Source organism: Tupaia chinensis, unplaced genomic scaffold, assembly GCF_000334495.1.
Source record: "Tupaia chinensis unplaced genomic scaffold, TupChi_1.0 Scaffold000416_1, whole genome shotgun sequence".
Classification (NCBI taxonomy): domain Eukaryota; kingdom Metazoa; phylum Chordata; class Mammalia; order Scandentia; family Tupaiidae; genus Tupaia; species Tupaia belangeri.
This window is the reverse complement of record NW_006159921.1, coordinates 3,065,388-3,073,700: the sequence shown is the minus strand read 5'-3', so window position 1 is coordinate 3,073,700 and position 8,313 is coordinate 3,065,388. Positions and strand designations below refer to the sequence as shown.

Sequence of the window (8,313 nt, the reverse complement as noted above, 5' to 3'; positions counted from 1 at the left end):
GAATGGAGGAGAAGGGATTGCAGCATGACCATCCCCCCTGGGGGGTGATTTCTCGCTTTCTGTCTCTCTGTCTCTCTCTGTCTGTCTGGTGAGTGCAGGCACCCTATAGCAAAAACCTCTACAAAAAAAAATTATTTATTATCATTATTTTTCAGTTTTGACAGAGAGAAAGAGAGAGAGAGAGAGAGAGAGAGACAACAAGCCATCAGGTCTGGGACTTGAACTGTGGTCGGCCATGTGTGAGTCCAGTGCCTTTAACAACCACGCTACCTGCCGGCCCCAGCCATACTGTATTATTAAACTTATTCTTAGATACCTTGTAGATTTTGATCCCAATATAAATAGTATTCTAAAAATAAAATTTTAATTGTTTGCTATTCATATATAGGAAAGGAATTTATACTTTTTTATAAGCAGAAATATTAGTGAACTTTCTCATTAGTTCTAAGGTTTGTTGGGAGGCTCTTGAACTTCTGTGTATTGTCTCCTAATTTCACATGAAAGTTAATTTTCCTTGGGTGAAAATCCAAATCAACTAATGTAAACCAGGACTATAAAACCCTATACTAATGTCACTTTTTTTTTTTTTTAAGAGAGAGACTTTTGCTATAGGGCTCTTTGCTCACCAGAGCGACAGAGAGACGAAAGCAAGAAATTGTTCCCCATGCCATGCCATGCCACAATCCCTTCTCCTCCATTCTCCTCTCAGGATTTTGGGCACACATGCACAGTTGCTTGGCATGAGTTTCAGTCTGCTGGGTCTGGTACTTGAACCACAGACGACCAGGTGAAAGTCTAGCGCCTTACCCAATATATCACCTGCTGGTCCCAACTTCACATGTTTTAACAATTAACATTTATTTAGCTCTCACTGTAAGTCATATTGGCCTATGGAAGTTTTTTTAAAGTGCGTTTGTCCCATCAGTCAAGAGAAGATTTTCAAATCACATATTATAGAAAAGATCTTGTAGATTTGTAAAGGCTCTGAGAAATCCTGGGAAGACTTTCAAACTTGGGTAAACTCTGCATTCCAAACTTACTCTATCATGGAACCCCTTTCATGCAATACTGCCCAGCCTTCTGAGGAACTGATTTTTACTTAACTTACTTACTTATTTATTCATTTATTTATTTATTTATTTATTTATTTATTTATGCATGCCAGAGGACACATGTGCTCACCAGAGAGAGACAGAGATAAGAGAGAAAGGGAGAAGAAGAAAGCACTCCCAATGGGGCACATTTTGTAATCCCTTCTCCATTTCTCCATCCTGTCAGGATTAGGGGCATGTGTGTACCATATGTCCAGCATGTTTTTCAAATTGCAGGGCTAGGATTTGAACAGTGGGTGGCCATATGGAATCAGATTCACCTAACCATCAGGCCACAGGGTGTGCCCTGAGGAACTGCTTTTCACAGAGATCACCCTTCCGGAAATGATGATCCATGAAACAAATCATCGTAAAAATTGGTTAACCTAGGGATTTCTTCAAAGAATCTACTCTCTCAGGGCCAGCAGGTGACATGGTGGCTAGGGTGCTGGCCACTGCCCATGTGGCTGACTGTGGTTCAAGTCCCAGACCTGGTGGCTTAGCTTAGCTTGCTTTCTTACTTTCTCTTTCTCTCTGGTGGGCCCATGTTCCCTATGATCAGTATTTTTAACAAAAAAAAAAAAAAAAAAACCAATAAAATTACAAAAAAAGGAATCCATTGTCTCACTATTTTCTACAGAAGGTTAACTGAGTAAAACAAAACTCTATTTGGCTCTTTCTGTTTCTATGCTTTTGTCTTTAACAATAACTCCGTATGGGTTAATGCCAACATTATAAAAGAAAAATAGGCAAATTAAATCTTCTGAGACTGATTATCCACTACTCATATTCCTCAGGAAAAGGCCACAGCTGGTCTCAGTAGGAGATTGTCCTTGTAATTCCCATCAATATCTTTTGACTGATACGGAGGTAACTATATTTTTCTGCTTTTATTTCTCTTCCTGCTAAACCCCAGGCCATCAGCTCTTATGCCATGTGTTTTTCTTTTTTTTTTTTTTTCCCTTACATTGTACAGAACCATGAGTGTTTATCAAAACTGTCCTTCCTGTGTTCTGGATTGTGTACAAATGCTACAAATTTGTCATACTGTAACTAAATAAATGGAAATGTAAAAGCTCCACAAGTAGGAACATATTTTGTCCCGGGAAAATGTTCTAATTATGTAAGTTTTCCTTGTATTACTACGTCTTTCTTTCTTTCTTTCTTTCTTTCTTTCTTTCTTTCTTTCTTTTTTCTTCCTTTCTTTTTTTTTTTAAAGGTTTTTGCTATAGGGCTTGTGTGCTTGCTAAAAAGACAGAGAAAGACAGAGAGATAGAGAGACAGAAAGCAAAAAGTCACCCCCAGGGGGGATGGCCACACTGAAATTCCTTCCCCTCCATTCTCCTCTTGGGACCTTGGGTATGTACGCACACTCATCTGGAGTGAGTTTAAGGCACCAAGTCTGGGACTCGAACCGTGCTTGATGACGTGGGAGTTTAGTGACGTACCTATTCCACTATCTGCTGGTCCCCTTGTATTGCTATTTCTGATCAGTATTTTTAACAGATTATTTGAAAGTATAACAATAATTATCTATCTCAGTAAGTCTCATTCTGGTGTTCATCAAATTTACTTTGGGGGGTGGGTAAAGAAATTACTTGTGTAGCTCTGAAAAAATCTAGTTTTTTCCCTCCACCTGAGAAACCCCCCCCTCAGAATTAGAATCTCCAGCATGAAGCTTAAATACTTGTATTTTTTTAAAACTCTGCAATCCATTTTCTGCAATTATTATGTGTCCTTTGTTTTCTCCTCTCTCTATTCTAATTTGCTAGAGGGTATGTCCATTCTGTGGAGAAAAACAGAGGGAAAGTGAGGAAAGTATCCCTCATGGGGAATGGTCACACTGCAGCCCCTTCTATTTAATTTTCCCCTCATTTCAGGATTTTGGTCATGCATGCACACACACCTGGTGTCTCTCTGTATTTCTTTCTTTCTTTCTTCTTTCTTGCTTTCTTTTTTTTTTTTTTTTTTTTTTTTTTTTTTTTTTTTTTTTTTTTTTTTTTTTTTTTTTAGAGAGAGAGATTTTTGCTATAGGGCACATGCACTTGCTGGAGAGACAGAGGCAGACAGACAGAAAGTGAGACATCACCCTCTGGGGGGATGGCCACATCCTCCCCTTGGGATTTTGGGCATATGTGCACATGTGCCCGGTGTGAGTTAGGCCACTGGGTCCGGGACTCAAACTGCAGTCAACTATGTGGGAATCCAGAGATATAACCACTATATCGTTTGCTGGTCCTGCTTGTTTGTTTTTCAAACCACTGGGTCCAGGACTTGAAACACTCATTTAGCCATGTAGGATCCAGTTGCCTTCATCATGTCACTGTCTAGTCCAACCTTTCTTTTCTTATGTTTATTTATTTCTTCTAAGAAGTGTGTGTGTGTGTGTGTGTGTGTGTGTGTGTGTGTGTGTGAGGGAGACAGAAAGAGAAAGAGAGCGAGAAAGGCACCCCCAACAGGGTCTTCAAGCTGTGATCCACCCTCAGCCTCAGCCAGTCAAGATCATGAGCATACACAGATGCCTAAGGAGAGTACAGAGAGGTTTTGGGACACAAACACAGGACATTTCCATGTGGGTCCAGCATCGAGTTATTGCTTTGCCATCAGGGGGCCTGGCCTTTATGTTTTAATAAACCCTTTCTCAATATGGCCTTACCTGAAATATTTTCTGATTTTTATTTTAAAAAGCAAAAAATGGTCCTAAAGAAAAAGAAAACCAATTTCAAACCAGTCTTCCAAACATGAACGAATGGTTTTTCTATGGCTGGCTTTGGTCCATGTTCATGTAAAGCAAACACAAACAAACACTTTGAATTCAGAATTTGCCACTTAGTACTTGATTTTAAAAATTTCCTGTGTTTCCATATAGTGATAACAATGGTCATCTTAGGACTAGTTAGGAATATTCCAGTTAACATGTATGTGTATCATGAGTTGGTTAAAGTTCCCTCACTATTAGATGTTTATGTTTAGCTGCCCTAGAGAGAATGGCCATAAGGAGATGGATGCATATGGACTTTTCTTTTGAAGCAAGTCATCCGAGATAATTTTCTGGAAGACTGGTTATTGGGTCAAAGGATATGAACGTTTTTTTATGACTCTTGTTAATGATTACTAAATTGCTTTCCAAAAGATCGAACAAAATTACAAAGGCATGCCCCAACACAATGGCATAACTGCTGAAGTTTTCAGGGAAGAGCAGGCAATATTAGGAGTCTGTTGGGTTTCCCATGAGGTGGAAGAATTAGCTCCCAATGTATCATTCATGTCACCTTACATTATCATGGTACTGCTCAACGATCTCACCTACCAGGTGACAGCACTTTTCTTGGCATGAGAAGAATATAACACACACCTATATACTTCTATTTCCCAAAGTCTTAACTTTACATTTGCTTCAAATGTTTATAATGCTCTGAAAGCAATGGAGTATTATAGATTCAGTCGAGGTTCCCTGTGTACCCTTACCTCCCAATTCTCTCTATATACATCTATTTCTCTTCTTCCAACATCCTTCATTCCAAGATAATAACCAGGCTGAATTTGGTGTTTATATACTCATACTTTTTCAATATAGGGGATGCTGGGTTGGCTCCATGTCTTTGTGGTTAAAGCAGCTAGATTCCCCATGGCTGACTGTGTGGTTTGAGTCTTGGACCTGTGGACCTGGCAGCATGAAAGAGGTAAAGCTGGTACATCCATCATAATTGTTCTTTCTTTCTTTTTTTTTTTTTTTTTGAGAGAGAGAGAGGTTTTGTTAAAGGGCATGTGTGCTTGCTTGAGAGACAGAGAGACAGAGAGACAGAAAGTGAGAAATCACCCCCGGAAGGAATGGTCATACCACAGTCCCTTCTCCTCATCTTCTCAGGATTCTGGGCACACACATGTGCCTGGCATGAATTTCAAGCTGCCAGGTTCGGGACTCAAACTATGGTCAACCATATGGGAGTCCGGTGCCTTAACCACTATGGCACCTGCTGGTCCCAGTGATTCTATTTTGTTATTAATGATTATTGTTAATCTCTTACTGTGCCTAAACTTTAGCATAGGTAGGTATGCATAAGCACAAACATAGCATATATAGGTTTGGGTACCAACCACGGTTTCAGGCACATACTGGGTATCTCAGAGTGTGTCCTCCTCAGATAAGGGTGACTACTGTATTGTGCCTGGACTTTGTGGCCACGCTCCTGGCCACAGTTACTGAAGTCTAGTTGTGATTATATTAGATTGTGGGGAAAGTCATGAGGTATTTTTCTGTTTTTCTATGGAAAATGTGTCACGACTTGCCCAGCCACCCAACAGTTAATCCTGTTTTTCTCATCTTTCCTCCTTTGACTTGTATCTTGCACTTTCCCAAGTGTTCCAGTTAACCAGCTCCTCTTTCATTCTCTCATTCCTTTTTCCTGGCGGGCATTTCCCAAGTCCCCTGAGCAGGAGATGACAGACTTACAGGCCTCATTCACTTGTGCTCCTCTGTCTCTCTTAGCCGTGTTCCTCGCACCATCTATCTTCCACTGCCTCCTTCTCCTCATGCTTCTCCCCACGCTTCCAAGTCTTGACTCTCTGGACGTCATTTTCTCAGTTTCTTTCCTGTATACATTTTCGACCTCCACCACCGGTCATTGTTTTTCTTTAAAATATCTCCTTTTCACATATTTTTTCTTGTTTCTTTTAAAAATTATTTATTGCCAGAGGGCTCATGTGTGTGAGGGAGAGAGACAGAAAGAGAGAACATATGGGGTATAGTCACGTCACAATCCTTTTTCCTCCATTCATCTATACTATCAGGATTTGGGACATGCATGCACATATGCCTGGTGTGTTTTTCTTTTTCTTTATTTTTGCTATAGGGCAATTGTATTCACAGAGGGTAGAAATGTGGGGAAGGAAAGTGAAAAATCCATGCCTGGGGGAATGGCCACACAGCAATCCCTTCTTCTCCATTCTCCTCTCAGGATTTTGGGCGTGCATACACATGCACCTGGCATGTTTTCAAGCTGCTGGGTCTGGGACTCAAACTATGCAGTTGGTCATGTGGGATCCATCTGCCTTAAACATCTCACCACCAGCTGATCCCTAGTGTTTTTCTTTCTTTTTTTTTAAGAGAGAAATTTTTGCTATAGAGCATGTGCGCTTGGAGAGACAGAAAAAGACAGAAAGCGAGAAATCACGCCCTGGGGTGAGGGCCACGACACAATCCCTTTTCTTCCATTCTCCTCTCAGGATCTTGAGCACACATGCACAAGCAACCGGTGTGAATTTTAAGTTGCCAGGTCTGGGACTCGAACTGCAGTCCATTACATAGGAGCCCAGTGATGCAACCATTACACCATCTGCTGGTCCCCCCCCCCCCAGTGTGTTTTTCAAGTCACCTGGCCAGATTGAAGCTGTGGTTGGCCACATGGGAGCCAGTTCTCCATCCACAGCACTTAACCATTGTGCTATGGGGCTGGACCTTACATAATTTTCAGAACATGTACATATTTTCCGCCTAGACCACTCCTCTGAGCTCCAGACTTCCTTGCTCAACTTACTATTCGCATTTGGAGATCACAAAAATAGCACATGTAATGGGTTCAAAACGCCACCCGTCTCCTCCCCTCACTTAGTAGAACTCCAGTTCACATAGTAACTCAAGTCCAAGGAATCATTGTTCCTTCTTCCTCTTACTTACCAGTAGTAACCTGAGTAAGTGGTTACTACTACAGTTTGAGTATCCCTAATCTGAACATCTGAAATCCAAATTCTGAGACGCTTTTTGCTTTCTTGTTTTCTTTATTTATGATAGCGTATGTGTGTATATGTGGGAGGGAGGAGCACCTTCCATGGGGTCTGAACATGTCATGATTCCCCTCCTCCAGATTTCTAGTGCATAGGATTTGGAGCAGTCACACATATGCCCAATGTGTTTCAGGTTGATGGGGCTAGGGATGTGGACTGCAGTTGCTATGTGGAGTTTGGCGTGAGCAGCACATTTCTGCTGTGCCACAGAGCTGTCCCAAAACCTCAAAGTTTTTGAGCAGCAACGTGACAAAAATGCCACACTTGACCTCATGTGAGAAGCTGTGGGCAAAACATTGTAATACAAAAGGATTGTATTAAATTATCTTCAGTCTATGTGTGTAAGGTATATATGAAACAAATGAATTTCATGTTTAGTCATGGGTTACATCCTCAAGATATCTCATTACATATATATGCAAATGTTACAAAAATCCAAAATAATCCAAAATTGGAAGTATTTCCAGCCCTACATATTTTGAATAAGGGCTACTTAGATTGTACTTCCAAAATATATCTTGAGTCCAAAACAGTCTCTTTATCCACAGGACTACAACTCTTAGCTCAGATTGGTACAGTTTCTCACCTGGACCACTTGAAGGAGCCTCTGCACTGGTCTCTGCTTCTAGGCTGGTCTCCCTCTAATCCATTCTTCCTATAGCAGCTAATAGCTTGCCTTTAAGAACAGAAATTATATCGTGTCACTCTCTACTTAACTCTCGAAATGGCTTCCCATAATTCACTACGCACATTTTTCCAGAGCATCTTTTTTGTGCCAAATCCTCAGTAATCCCTGTTCTCATGAAGTAAGTATATAGTAGACAGTTGTAAGCAAAGGAAAGAAGAAATAAAAATAGAGGTAAAACAGGAATTGTGTTTGTGTCTTCTGTGGTTACAATTTAAAAAATTTGCCAGAGGACATGTATATTTATGAAGGAGAGAGAGAGAGAGAGAGAACCCCTCCATGGGGAATGATCATACCACAATCCCTTCTCCTCCATCTCTCCCTTCTTTTGAGAATTTGGGCACGCATGCATAAGAGTTGGTGCTTCTCGAGCTGCCAGGTCTGGGACTTGAACCACGTGCTCAACCATAGGAGACCCAGCAGCTTTAACCACCATGACACTTGCTGGCCCACAATTTTGTTAAAGATAGGTATTGCCATGTTGCAATCCTTTTGTCTCCTTCACCCAGCTGTGACTGCAGGTGTGTGTCATCTCACCTGGTTCTTTTATTTATTTATTTTTAAAAGACAGGGTCTTGTATGTTGCCTAGGCCAGCCTTAAGCATGGGATTCTCCTGTCTCAATCTCCCCAAGTCTCTGGGATTACAGGTGCATTCCACTGTGCCTGGCCTTTAGGTCCGCTAGGTAATTGAATCCAGGCCTTCTATTTGGTCCCAGCCTACGGAATCCGTTCTCTTAGCAGTATGCATCATC

General features: G+C 41.1%; 1 long non-coding RNA gene across 1 annotated transcript in view; it reads right to left on the bottom strand.

The window, feature by feature from the left end:
* LOC102489660 (uncharacterized) overlaps nt 1–8,313 on the bottom strand; it is a 76,406-nt gene that overhangs the window by 66,730 nt on the left and 1,363 nt on the right. Inside the window, exon 2 of the long non-coding RNA XR_335437.2 lies at nt 7,462–7,551. This is a non-coding gene — a long non-coding RNA (uncharacterized LOC102489660). The remainder of the gene's footprint in view (nt 1–7,461; nt 7,552–8,313) is intronic.